Raw genomic sequence first — 13,724 nt, 5'->3', positions numbered from 1 at the left:
TGTCAACAATTTAAAGGTTGGAACTATTTTGACTTGTTAATATAAACTTTGATATTAGCTCATTGACTCTGACGGTTTTGCAAAGAATAAATTCTAACACATTTACAATGACTGCTGAAATGTATTAAATCTCTAGAGAAGGTAGAAAAATGTGTATGCATGACAGGTTTGTCAATCATCTTTTGCTCTGGTTATGGGACATTAGCATGTGATTTCTGTTAACTACAAAAATGACAGTATAATATTTCATAATGGCCCCACACTAAAACATTCTATGACTCTTTATATGTACTTCCTGTGTCTTTTTGTAATGACCAAAAAAAAAAAAAAAAAAAAAGCCCAGTGGCTACAGCTTGAAGCATCATACCATCTCATCAGCTTATTAATACTCAGAACTTAAAACATCATTATCATAACTACAGGCAAGAATATTTTTGGCAATAATTAAAGAGTCATGATGATTCTTGTCCCTGGATATTATCCCCATCAGCTCTCTCCTGTTTTCTTTTCCTGGGACTCCCTTACTCAGAGACAAAAGGATGATTATCTCATGTCAGGAATCTTACAATATCAGTAGAAAGAACCAAAAAAACAAAAACAGAAGAGATAGTTTGTCAATGATTATGAAAAACCTAATGTTATTCTAAGGGATTTATAGAGCTCACGGCATTTAAGTGGGAAGAGAGGCCAGAAGAAAAGAGATTCAGGGCATGACTAAGAGCAGACTAAGGGTCAAGTCAGTAAAGATTTAACTGGGAGGGAAATGTGGGGTAGATACGGGAAAGAAGGCATAAAGGATGCTGGAAAAATTTAACTTATAGACTAATTATTCCCAAAATTCTCATTTCAATCTTCCAAGATTAATGAGTAACACATTACACTGATTAATGTCTGATATTCACAAGTGGTGGCTATAAGAAGGTGCCTCTCTGATCTCTGAGTGGGAGGCCCCAGGGGCTGCCCTCTGAAAATCTCACCTTCCCAGGTGCTAAGGCTCTGCTTCCCACATTACTCCCAGCCAACAATCAAGCTTGGCAGGGAGACTCAGGCAGACCAGCTCCTAGGAGACATGGGACTCCTCAAATGGGCAACCTTGGCTCCACAGCTCTTGATAGCCCTGACAAACTTTCCTCAGAACTGCAAGATGGTCTAAAACTCTTCCATCCAGCCTTCCTTCCTTTCTTCCTTCTCTCCTTCTTTGAGGTCAGACCTCCATCATGGTCTGATGGTTCCACCAGCCTGTCCCCACTCCATCTTCTCTGAGAAGCATTTTCCTTAAGAAGTCTCTTATGTATTTATTCCATCGTGGCCTCTACTTCTTGAAAGACCCCCATTCACTCACCCACCAAGCGTATTCTGTATTCCCAATGAAGATTTTAGAATAAGCAGTTAACATTTGCTGAATATCAACTATATGCCAACTAATTTACAAATATTATCTAATTTAAATTAATTCCCACATCAACTCTGCTAGAGAGTATTATCCTACATTTAATACCTGAAAAAGCTATACTCGAAGAGTTTAGGAATTAGACTGAACCATATGAAATTGCCAGTCTTGTAAGTCAAAAAAGGTCAAATGTTGGCAGTTTCATGATGTTTAACCTATATAATTTTGCCAAGGTTGCACAGCCACTAAGTGAACAAAGTAAAATTTGAACAATTTCTGTCTGCTTCCAAAACTCAAGTCTTTTCACTCTATCATAATGCTTCACAGTACTCAGTGAAGACGGACTCTATGTGTAAATCTCCCCCATGAGATTATTCAACGTCATATTTGACATAATATATATTGAAGATATCTGAGAACATCAAACATACTAGGTACACTGATAATTTAAGAATTTTCTAGTTCTAAGTCTTTCCTCAATGTTCCTAATAATATGAGTTACAAAACAATGTGAATAATATATATGTGTAAATATGCATAGAAAAAGCCTAGAAGCCACCAGTGGTAGGAATTGGATAATTTTTGTTACTGTTTTCATTCATCTATAGTTTATCTTTTCCACAGTGAGCACATATTCTTGTATAATAAACAGTTATTAAAATAAAACATAAAGGTGTATTGCTGGCAAATCTTTCTCAAAATGCATCCATGATCCTAGTGCTATTAGTCATAGACTCTAGGCAGCAAGTAGACTAGTCAACAGGGAAGAAAACATCCTCAGGACTGCTCTGCCTCCAATATCTTCTGGCCATGGACCTTTCTGGCTGCACCACTCTGTGCTCGGTGTGAGGACCTTGTCCTCCCCCTGGCAGAGACAGTGTGCCTCAGTGTGAACAGGTCGGGAGAAGGCAGGGCACCAAGTCACACAGAGCTCTGATTCACACAGCTCCCTTTGGGGCAGAGGAAACCTGAGCTTTACAAAGATTCCTGTATGAACTCCCAACTTTGTGCTACAAGTAATGGAGTCTACTTACTACCCTTCAACGAATTCCAAAGAGAGAATTCAAGTTTCTCTAACAGCTGTTTGTTAACGTGAGGTTAAAAAAACAGACATTTTTGTGATGACAGCCATGAAACAGAGTTGCACTGGGTAAATATTGACCCAAGTAAAGCCTAAACCAATATTTTACCTTAGGTAATAAATCTTGATATTGAGAAAACCTAGATTTTGTTTCCTGCTGTAAACATTACTATAATTTTAGAGAGCAATAATAAACTCTTTATCCTGACCTTGAAATTTAATTGGAGTAAAGTTTAGATTTAGGATCAATTATTCTGAAAGAAGGAAAAGGCATTTTAGCAATAAAATCATTTGTCATTTTCTTCAATTTCCATACTGCTTTGTACATTCCTGCAGGGCAGCACAACAGACTACAAAACTGTGTCCTTGTCTGTAATCTGTCACTAGAATTGGTGTTGCATGATGGCAAAACCCATGACTAGACCATTAAATAACCATTCCAGTCCTTAACTGAATACGTGATACCTCATCCATACTTGATAGATATATACTAAATGGGCAAACAAATGGGTGAACGTGTAATAACTCATTACACCTTATGAAGAACTCTTCCAATAGCTTATCTCATTTAATTACAATGGGAAATGATGGAGAAAGGTGGAAGTAGCAAAATGTCTTCTAAATTCAGTTACACCTTTCAACATGCTAATAGCAAATAATTTATTGCCCTATTACTTAAGGAAAGAACTTGATTTCTCTAACATTCAAAGCTTAAGGAAAGCACTTATTCAAAGAACAAAAATGACATCAATATGCAGATAGGCTTCTAAAAGTCCCTTACAGGGACTTCCTGGGTGGTGCAGTGGTTAAGAATCTGCCTGCCAGAGGGCAAACAGCATAAGCAAAAAGAACTACAATCCTGCAGCCTATGGAACAAACACCACATTCACAGAAAGACAGGCAAAATGAAAAGGCAGAGGACTATGTACCAGATGAAGGAACAAGATAAAACCCCAGAAAAACAACTAAATAAAGTGGAGATAGGCAACCTTCCAGAAAAAGAATTCAGAATAATGATAGTGAAGAGGATCCAGGACCTCGGAAAAAGAATGGAGGCAAAGACTGAAAAGATACAAGAAATGTTTAACAAAGACCTAGAAGAATTAAAGAACAAACAAACAGAGATGAACAAAACAGTAACTGAAATGAAAAATACACCAGAAGGAATCAATAGTAGAATAACTGAGACAGAAGAATGAACAAATGAGTTGAAAGAATGGTGGGAATAGCTGCCGAGGAGCAGAATGAAGAACAAAGGATGAAAAGAATTGAAGATAATCTCAGAGACCACTGGGACAACAAGAAAAGCACCAACATTCAATTTATAGGGGTCCCAAAAGAAGAAGAGAAAAAGAAACGGTCTGAGAAAATATTTGAAGAGATTACAGTGGAAAACTTCCCTAACATGGGAAAGGAAATAATCACCCAAGTCCAGGAAGCACAGGGGGTCCCATACAGGATAAACCATAGGAGAAACATGCCAAGACACATATTAATCAAACTAACAAAAATTAAATTCAAAGGAAATATATTAAAAGCAGCAAGGGAAAAGCAAAACATAACATACAAAGGAATCCCCATAAGGTTATCAGATGACCCTTCAGTAGAAACTCTGCAGGCCAGAGGGAGTGGCAGGATATACTTAAAGTGATGAAAGAGAAAAAGCTACAACCAAGATTACCCAGCAAGGATCTCATTCAGATTCCATGGAGATATTAAACCCTTTACAGACAAGCAAAAGCTAAGAGAATACAGCACCACCAAACCAACTCTACAACAAATGCTAAAGGAACTTCTGTAAGTGGAATACACAAGAGAAGAAAAGGACCTACAAAAACAAACCCAAAACAATTAAGAAAATGGTCATAGGAATATACATATCAATAATTACCTTAAATGTGAATGGATTAAATGCTCCAACCAAAAGACACAGGCTCACTGAATGGATACAAAAACATGACCCATACATATGTGTCTACAAGAGACCCACTTCAGACCACGGGACACAAACAGACTGAAAGTGAGGGAATGGAAAAAGATATTCCATGTAAATGGAAATCAAAAGAAACCTGGAGGAGCAATACTCTTATCAGATAAAATAGACTTTAAAATAAAGAATGTTACAAGAGACAAGGAAGGACACTACATAATGATCAAGGGATCAATCCAAGAAGAAGATATAACAATTATAAATATATATGCACCCAAATTAGGGGCACCTCAATACATAAGGCAAATGCTAACAGCTATAAAAGAGAAAATCAACAGGAATACAATAATAGTGGGGGAATTTAACACCTCACTTACACCAATGGACAGATCATCCAGACAGAAAATTAATAAGGAAACAGAAGCCTTAAATGACACAATAAACCAGATAGAGTTAATTGATATTTACAGGACATTCCACATGAAAACAGCAGATGACACTTTCTTCTCAAGTGCACATGGAACATTCTTCAGGATAGATCACATATCGGGTCATAAATCAAGCCTGGGTAAATTTAAGAACACTGAAATCATATCAAGCCTCTTTTCCAACCACAGGCTGTGAGATTAGAAATCAATTACAGGGAAAAAAACGTAAAAACATAAACACATGGAGGCTAAACAATACACTACTAAATAACCAAGAAATCACTGAAGAAATCAAAGAGGAAATCAAAAAATACCTAGAGACAAATGACAATGAAAACACAATGATCCAAAACCTATGGGATGCAGCAAAAGCAGTTCTAAGAAGCAAGTTATAGCAATACAATCCTACCTCAAGAAACAAGAAAAACCTCAAATAAACAATCTAAACTTACACCTTAAGGAACTAGAGAAAGAAGAACAAACAAAACCCAAAGTTAGTAGAAGGAAAAAAAATCATAAAGATCAGAGCAGAAACAAATGAAATAGAAACAAAGCCAACAATAGCAAAGATCAATAAAACTAAAAGCTGGTTCTTGAGAGGATAAACAAAATTGATAAACCTTTAGCCAGACTCATCAAGACAAAGAGGGAGAGTACTCAAATCAGTAAAATTAGAAATGAAAAAGAAGCTACAATGGACACCTCAGGAACACAAAGCATCTTAAGAGACTACTACAAGCAACTCTATGCCAATAAAATGGATAACCTGGAATTAATGGACAAACTGTTGGACAGGTATAACCTTCCAAGACTGAACTAGGAAGAAATAGAAAATATGAACAGACCAATCACAAGTAATGAAATTGAAACTGTGATTAAAAATCTTCCAACAAACAAAAGCCCTGGACCAGATGGCTTCACAGGTGAATTTTATCAAACATTTAGAGAAGAGCTGACAACCATTCTTCTCGAACTCTTCCAAAAAATTGCAGAAAAAGGAACACTCACAAACTCATTATACAAAGCCAGCATCAGCCTGATACCAAAACCAGACAAAGATACTACAAAAAAAGAAAATTACAGACCAACATCACTGATGAATATAGATGCAAAAATCCTCAACAAAATACTAGCAAACAGAATCCAACAACACATTAAAAGGATCATACACCATGATGAAGTGGGATTTATCCCAGGGATGCAAGGATTCTTCAATATACACAAATCAATCAATGTGATACACCATATTAACAAACTGAAGAAGAAAAACCATATGATCATCTCAGTAGATGCAGAAAAAAAGCTTTTGACAAAATTCAACACCCATTTATGATAAAAACTCTCCAGAAAGTGGGCATAGAGGGAACCTACCTCAACATAATAAAGGCCATATACGACAAACCCACAGCAAACATCATTCTCAATGGTGAAAAACTGAAAGCATTTCCTCTAAGATCAGGAACAAGACAAGGATGTCCACTCTCGCCACTATTATTCAACATAGTTTTGGAAGTCCTAGCCACAGCAATCAGAGAAGAAAAAGAAATAAAAGGAATACAAATTGGAAAAGAAGTAAAACTGTCACTGCCTGCAGATGACATGATATTATACATAGAGAATCCTTAAGATGCCACCGGAATACTACTAGAGCTAATCAATGAACTTGGTAAAATTACAGGATACAAAATTACTACACAGAAGTCTCTTGCATTCCTATACACTAATGATGAAAAATCTGAAAGAAAATTAAGGAAACACGCCCATTTACCATTGCAACAAAAAGAATAAAATACCTAGGAATAAACCTACCTAAGGACGTAAAAGACCTGTACTCAGAAAACTATAAGACACTGATGAAAGAAATCAAAGATGACACATACAGATGTAGAGATAGACCACGTTCTTGGATTGGAAGAATCAGTATTGTGAAAATGACTATACTATCCAAAGTCATCTACAGATTCAATGCAATCCCTATCAAATTATCAATGGCATTTTTTACAGAACTAGGACAAAAAAAAATCTTAAAATTTGTATGGAGACACAAAAGACCCCAAATAGCCAAAGCAATCTTGAGGGGAAAAAACGGAGCTGGAGGAATCAGACTCCCTGACTTCAGACTATACTACAAAGCTACAGTAATATGGTACTGCACAAAAACAGAAATATAGATCACTGGAACAGGATAGAAAGCCCAGAGATAAACCCACACACCTATGGTCAACTAATATATGACAAAGGAGGCAAGGGTATACAATGGAGAAAAGACAGTCTCTTCAATAAGTGGTGCTGGGAAAACTGGGCAGCCACATGTAAAAGAATGAAATTAGAACACTCCCTAACACCATACACAAAAATAAACTAAAAATGGATTAAGGACCTTAATGTAAGACTGGACACCGTAAAACTTTAGAGGAAAACATAGGAAGAACACTCTTTGATATAAATCACAGCAAGGTCTTTTTGACCCACCTCCTAGAGAAATGGAAATAAAAACAAAAATAAACAAATGGGACCTAATGAAACTTAAAAGCTTTTGCACAGCAAAGAAACTATAAACAAGACGAAAAGACAACCTTCAGAATTGGAGAAAATATTTGCAAATGAATCAATGGACAAAGGATTAATCTCCAAAATATATAAATAGCTCATGAAGCTCAATAGTAAAAAAACAAACAACCCAATCCAAAATTGGGCAGAAGACCTAAATAGACATTTCTCCAAAGAAGGCAGAAATGGCCTCATGGCCAAGAGGCATATGAAAAGCTGCTCAACATCATTAATTATTAGAGAAATGCAAATCAAAAGTACCATGAGGTATCACCTCACACCAGTTAGAATGGGCATCATCAGAAAATCTGCAAACAACAAATGCTGGAGAGGGTGTGGAGAAAAGGGAACCCTCTTGCACTGTTGGTGGGAATGTAAATTGATACAGCCACTATGGAGAACAGTATGGAGGTTCCTTAAAAATCTAAAAATAGAATTAGCACATGACCCAGCAATCCCACTACTGGGCATATACCCAGAGAAAACCACAATTCAAAAAGACACATGCACCCCAATGTTCATTGAAGCACTATTTAGAAGAGCCAGGTCATGGAAGCAACCTAAATGCCCATCGACAGAGGAATGGATAAAGAAGATGTGGTACATATATACAATGGAATATTTCTCAGCCATAAAAAGGAACGAAATTGGGTCATTTGTAGAGACGTGGATGGACCTAGAGATAATCATACAGAGTAAAGCCAGAAAGAGAAAAACAAATATCGTATATTAATGCATATATGTGGAATCCGGAAAAATGGTACAGATGAACCAGTTTGTAAGGCAGAAATAGACACAGATGTAAAGAACAAGTTTATGGACACCAAGCATGGAAAGCGGGGTGGGAGGTGGTAGTGGGATGAATTGGGAGACTGGGATTGACATATATACAGTAATATGTATAAAATAGATAACTAAAGGGAAAAAAAAAAAAAGAGAATCCTCCTGCCAATGCAGGGAACATGGGTCTGATCCCTGGTCTGGGAAGATCCCACATGTCATGGAGCAACTAAGCCCGTGAGCCACAACTACTGAGCCTGCCCTCTAGAGCCCGCAAGCCACAACTACTGAAGCCTGCACACCCTAGAGCCTGAATGTTCTAGGGCCCATGTCCCACAAATACTGAGCCCTCGTGCTGCAACTACTGAAGCCCGCATGCCTAGAGCCTGTGCTCTAAAACAAGAGAAGCCATCACAATGAGAAGCCCATGTGCCGCAACAGGAGTAGCCCCCACTCACTACAACTAGAGAAAGCCTGTGCGCAGCAGCAAAGACCCAACACAGCCAAAGAGATAAATAATTTTTTTTTAAATGTGAAAAGCAATTTAAAAATAAATATATAAAAGCCTTATATAGCTTCTCTAACAATTCTAGTTTTGGTTTTGGTTTGTTTGTTTTAGTATTAGATAACTTTACATACCTCATTAATTCAACAGTACATTCTCTTCCACCACAAAAGAGTATCTATTGAGTATGTTTCTGTGTTGGGTAATTTATAGATATTACTTTATATCATCCTCCTAATAATTCTATAAAATATGGACCATCAATGTCTCATTTTACAGATAAGGAAACTGAGGCCATAGAACAGATATGTGATATTCCCAAGGTCACAGAGCTAGTGTTATCATCAGGATTTAGCCCCAGACCATCTGGTTCCAGAGCTCTTAAGTTTATGTGCTTAGCCATTAGGCTCTACTAAAATTTTCTTTAGCTCTGCCTTGCTTCTCATTCTGTCTAGGGTAGATATACAAATAGATGGCAATAACAACCATGCCAAAGAAATGCAAATACATACCATAATACTCGTGAAAATTTCCCCTAAACCTTGGTTCTTATAGGAGAAGAAAGAGCACACAGTGAGGTTCAATTATTAACCTAATTATTTAGGAGCTCGCATGCAATTTACTCTTTATCCTGACGCTGTTCCATTTCTTAATATCTTTCTTGAAGCGTTTATCTTTTCTTGAAGTACTCATCTCTAAAAGCTTGTCTAAAAATAAGGTGTGGTTCACATGGGCCAATGGCATGTTTCCTATTCAGGCATAAGGAGGGAAAAAAACAGCAGCCCACATCATACAGGAAAATTATTGAAAACAAAATCTGGGACTTAGTTCTATGTCATTAAGGTAAAGCTAATTACTCTAACAAAGAAACTCTACCTTAACACAGAAGAAATACCTATCTAGCTCAGAAAGATCAGTTATTGGAAAAGAAAGGACAGGGTAGAGAGAGTGAAAGGCTTGCTCCACACAGTCATCCAGAAATCCAAAGATAGCACCGCCATCTTCAAATATGGCTTCCAAGCTATCTGTGGCATTGAAACCCAGTCAGCACACAAGGGAAGGAAGATAGGCACACTTGCTTCTTAACCTCTTGTCTCTCCAATGACTGACATCATTTCCACTCACATTTCATTGGTGAGATCTGGCCAAATGGCCCCATCTTGCTAACAGAGTGGACAAACATCTCTTGCTGTGCACTCACTTTCTGGCAATCACACTCCTTGTGTAAGGGAAGCTGGTATCTTTGATTTACAACCAGCCTTCTCTACTGTGCCTTGTAACTGAAGTCTCTAGGCCACCTCGCCTTATTTCTCCTTTTGTAAATTGTGGTTGTTGAACTAGATGATCTCTATAGTCTCTCCCAGGTCATAGAAAGTTCTATGGCTCAAAGTCTTCAGGTCATATACATTTTTATTTTAGGATTTAATTTGAATCCCTGAGTATATTTTAAGATTTCTTGTGTACTACTATTTTACAACATATTCTTTGGATCATTAATGTCTCTCTTTATTGTCACTGACATTAAGTGACTGAGTGCTAATTGTTCATAGCCTTCAATTCCGCTTTGATTTCATCGTTTACCCATTGATTTTTTAATAGCATGTTTAGAACTCAAAGACTTCACGGCCAGATGGAGAGCACTGTTCTTAGGGTACATCCATGTAGAGGGCTCCATCCTAAGAAAAATACGCCTTCAATGGCATATCACAGTGTAATTCTAAGAAAAATGAGGGGCTGCTAGCTGAAATATCAAAGTGAGATTGGATCTCACTCTATAAAAACGAAGATCTATCTGGTACCTTATATTTAACATATTTAATCTTCACTAACCAGCTGGTGAGGTAACAGTGCCAGTCCCCATTTTAGGGATGAGGAAAAGGAGACTCTAGGAGGAAAAATGGTCTGTAAGAATCACAGCTGGTACATAAACCCAGGACTCCTGGCTCTCGATGCCATTTTCTAATAAATCAAGATTCCTCTTACTGTGCTGAACTTCCATGTTTCATAAGCTTCTTTCCCATTTTATCTCCTCTGACTTGGTGAGCTGTTCCCTGATGCCTGTTTGCTGCATGCTTTGCAGCTGCCTCCCAATACACGGTTAATTTCCAGCATTTTCTGTGAGCAGATGTTCCTGAGAAGCAGAGCTGCTTTCCCATCCCTGGCACTATCTCCCGCAGATTACTGGATTGAACACAGTAGCCGCTGGCCATCCTTTTGATCTGAAAAGAAAAGATTTCCCCACTGGGATATTCCTCATGATGATGTAATTACTTTTCTAGACATACCTAACAAATTTCTTTCTAATCACAAGGGATGAGGGGAGAGGAGAAAGAACCATTCATCTTGGATCGTGTGCAATTGCTGCCATTAACATGCATGCCCCTCGTGCAATGTCTTCTTTGGTGACTGTTCAAAGGTTCGGGGGCAATAGGCTGCTCTTCAAAAGCAGTGGGGAACTTCACATTCATAAAGGGGCTCGGGCACTATTAAATTGCTTTTTCAAACCTGGCAAAGACATTAGAGCTGCAAGTCCTTTCAACTCCCCACTGTCCCCAGCATTAAGAACAGGTGAAGCTCTTAATAACTTCTGGAGATTTTGTTTGATTCAAAGACACAACATGGAACGTTCGGTACAAACAAACCCAACTGTTCAAAATTTCCAGTCCTGGGCTTAGCAGTAGTATATTTTTGCCCACAATTATGTCTTGAGGTATTGTCAGGGATATTGTCTTTTTAAAATCATGTACCACACATGAAAAAAAAAAAAAAAAAACCTTTCACTAACATACATACTACATCATTTTAATAATGAATCACATGAATAATCTGAGGTCTGCCTTTTACCATTAAATGTTTAAGCAAAGAATGGAGATCAGGAATGGCTGTGACAGTTGGTTCTGTGGATTGCCAGAGAAGAATACTGCAGAGTAGAAGAGGGGAAAAGTTGGTTAAAGCCAGTCTAGCTGTTAACCAATCAACCCTTCATTTGAGACCTAAATAGCATGCACCACCAACTCCTTTTAAAGGCATGCTTAAAACAAACGTTTCACAGGAAGAGAAGCAAAAGGCTATCAGTTATTCCTGTTATAAATGAAGGCAATGAGAAAGAACATGGCCTGTAGCCAATTTCCACATCTCTTTGAATATAACACTTAGCCTTTTATCAGAAATAAGAACTCACTGTGTGCAGAGGGCAGTTCAAGAGGGGTGAAGAGGTTGGAGAGAGGATTAAGAAGAGTCAACTGAGGAAGAAACACTGGAAGACATTTAAAATCGCTATGTCAACAAATAATACTTATATTCTGGGTTTTGTTCTTGAAGTTTGGATTAGTCTTCTGGTTGAGATAAATTTTTAAAAATGAAAAGTGTGATCAGTTATATGGACAGTGGAGCACCCATGGGACAACAGGATCAGGAAAAAATAATTCATAAAACCAAATGCTAAATTTTCCAGGCTACAGAAAGTTTGTCATGCTCCTCCCCCGTCCTAGAGACACTTAATCTAGGAGGCAGGGACTAATTTATGTGTCTATTTTTCTCCTCCTAAATGACCAACACGAGTTTTTAAGACTTGCAATAACCATGCCTGCTACTGTCCCCAAAAAATCACATTGCATTTCTTCTCACAGTACTTTTTAGAGTCTCCAAATAGGCGTCCTTTGGTTCTTTGTTTGATAATGGAGTTATAGATAAAATTAAATGAGATAACACACATAAGATCACTCAGTAGTTTGACATATAATACAAGCTCCATATATAGACTATATAGATGTAACATAGACAGATATAATAGAAGCTTTCTTTCTTTTTCCTTTGTCATTATACACATTCATATACACCCTAAAGAGTCAGGGCCAGTTGTCAAGCTAATATGGCAAGATACCAATAAGAATCAAAACTGGAAATGGTCTCCAAGGCAGTGCTGAAGATTTCCTGAAAAGGAAATGACTGTTACATCCTCTTTGGCTGTAAGTCCCCAATTTGTCTTTCCCCTCTTTCTTATTGCTGTTCTTTAACTCAAAGAATCCCCCGTATCGCATGTGAGGCCCTTCAAGGATCTCTCCGCCTTCTATGGTGCTTTGTTATTATTTTATTTAATACTATAGTATTATAGAATTTACAACCCATTTTTAGCATAGTTTAATAATTACTTCTAGATGAAAATTTTCCTTTGGGGTGATGAACCATACATTAATTTGATTAACAAAACCTGTCAGTGTGAGGGGAGGCCCTGGGACTCAGTTGTCTAGTCAGGAGACACCATTCTCCTGCCAGTCAGAGGACACAGAGGACAGTCTGGAGATGTTCACAAGGACTCCGGGGCAGGGATATGGAGGTCAACGTGTTTGATTCTGTTTAATTTTCATAATCTTGTTTCCAAAATAACAAGTTTAGCCACTGAAATATCACTGCCGTGATTGCTCAGTCAGTTTTCTTCCGGACATTCAAAGAATAAATTGAATGAAAATGTATGAGATTGTTGCCACAGAGTTTTCTCTGGAAAACAGACATTTTCAATTTGGATTGTTATAAAATTGTCTAGAAAAATTGGCATGTTTCCAACTTTGTGGATGTGTGTGGATGAAAAAAAGGAAGAAGTGGTAATAAAGGAATGGAAACAAATTAAAATCGAGTTAATATCTGCCTTCCAGACATTTCTCTGAATGGCATTTGTAATCAAATGCAACGTTTTTCCTCTTCCGGAGAAATTAGTGATTTAAAAATAAGTTCTCTGTGCAAATATACTAGTCTATACCTACACAAAATAAAATGAATTGTCAAGCAATATCTGAATAATTTGATCCAATAATCTCCTACTTCCCTTTGAAATTTAGAGTAGGTCCAAAATGCTGGAGTGTTATACTATAAACCTGGGCAGAACCCACAATGTGAAGTCAATGGATGGGTTTGGGGACATCAAAACCTTAGACTATGAAGCAAAATTCATTCAATCATAAGAGCATTTCAGCTTTCTGTAGACAAGAAGAGGTTATCCTTTCAAACAGTAATTATTTTAACACAAAGGTAAGTCCTGTCTTATCTTGTCACTACCTGCATTT

General features: G+C 37.5%; 2 long non-coding RNA genes across 2 annotated transcripts in view; one reads left to right on the top strand and one right to left on the bottom strand.

Moving 5' to 3' along the window:
* The window catches only part of LOC309622584, a 1,043,817-nt gene that overhangs the window by 180,926 nt on the left and 849,167 nt on the right, over positions 1-13,724 (top strand). The window lies entirely within an intron of this gene.
* The window catches only part of LOC309622622, a 38,306-nt gene that overhangs the window by 6,488 nt on the left and 18,094 nt on the right, over positions 1-13,724 (bottom strand). Inside the window, exon 1 of the long non-coding RNA XR_014241038.1 lies at positions 3,294-13,724. This exon is cut by the window's right edge and continues 18,094 nt beyond it. This is a non-coding gene — a long non-coding RNA (uncharacterized lncRNA). The remainder of the gene's footprint in view (positions 1-3,293) is intronic.

The sequence above is a fragment of the Balaenoptera borealis genome (assembly GCF_965194805.1).
Source record: "Balaenoptera borealis genome assembly, chromosome: 2".
Taxonomy (NCBI): Eukaryota; Metazoa; Chordata; class Mammalia; order Artiodactyla; family Balaenopteridae; genus Balaenoptera; species Balaenoptera borealis.
This window is presented reverse-complemented; position numbering and strand designations above follow the sequence as displayed.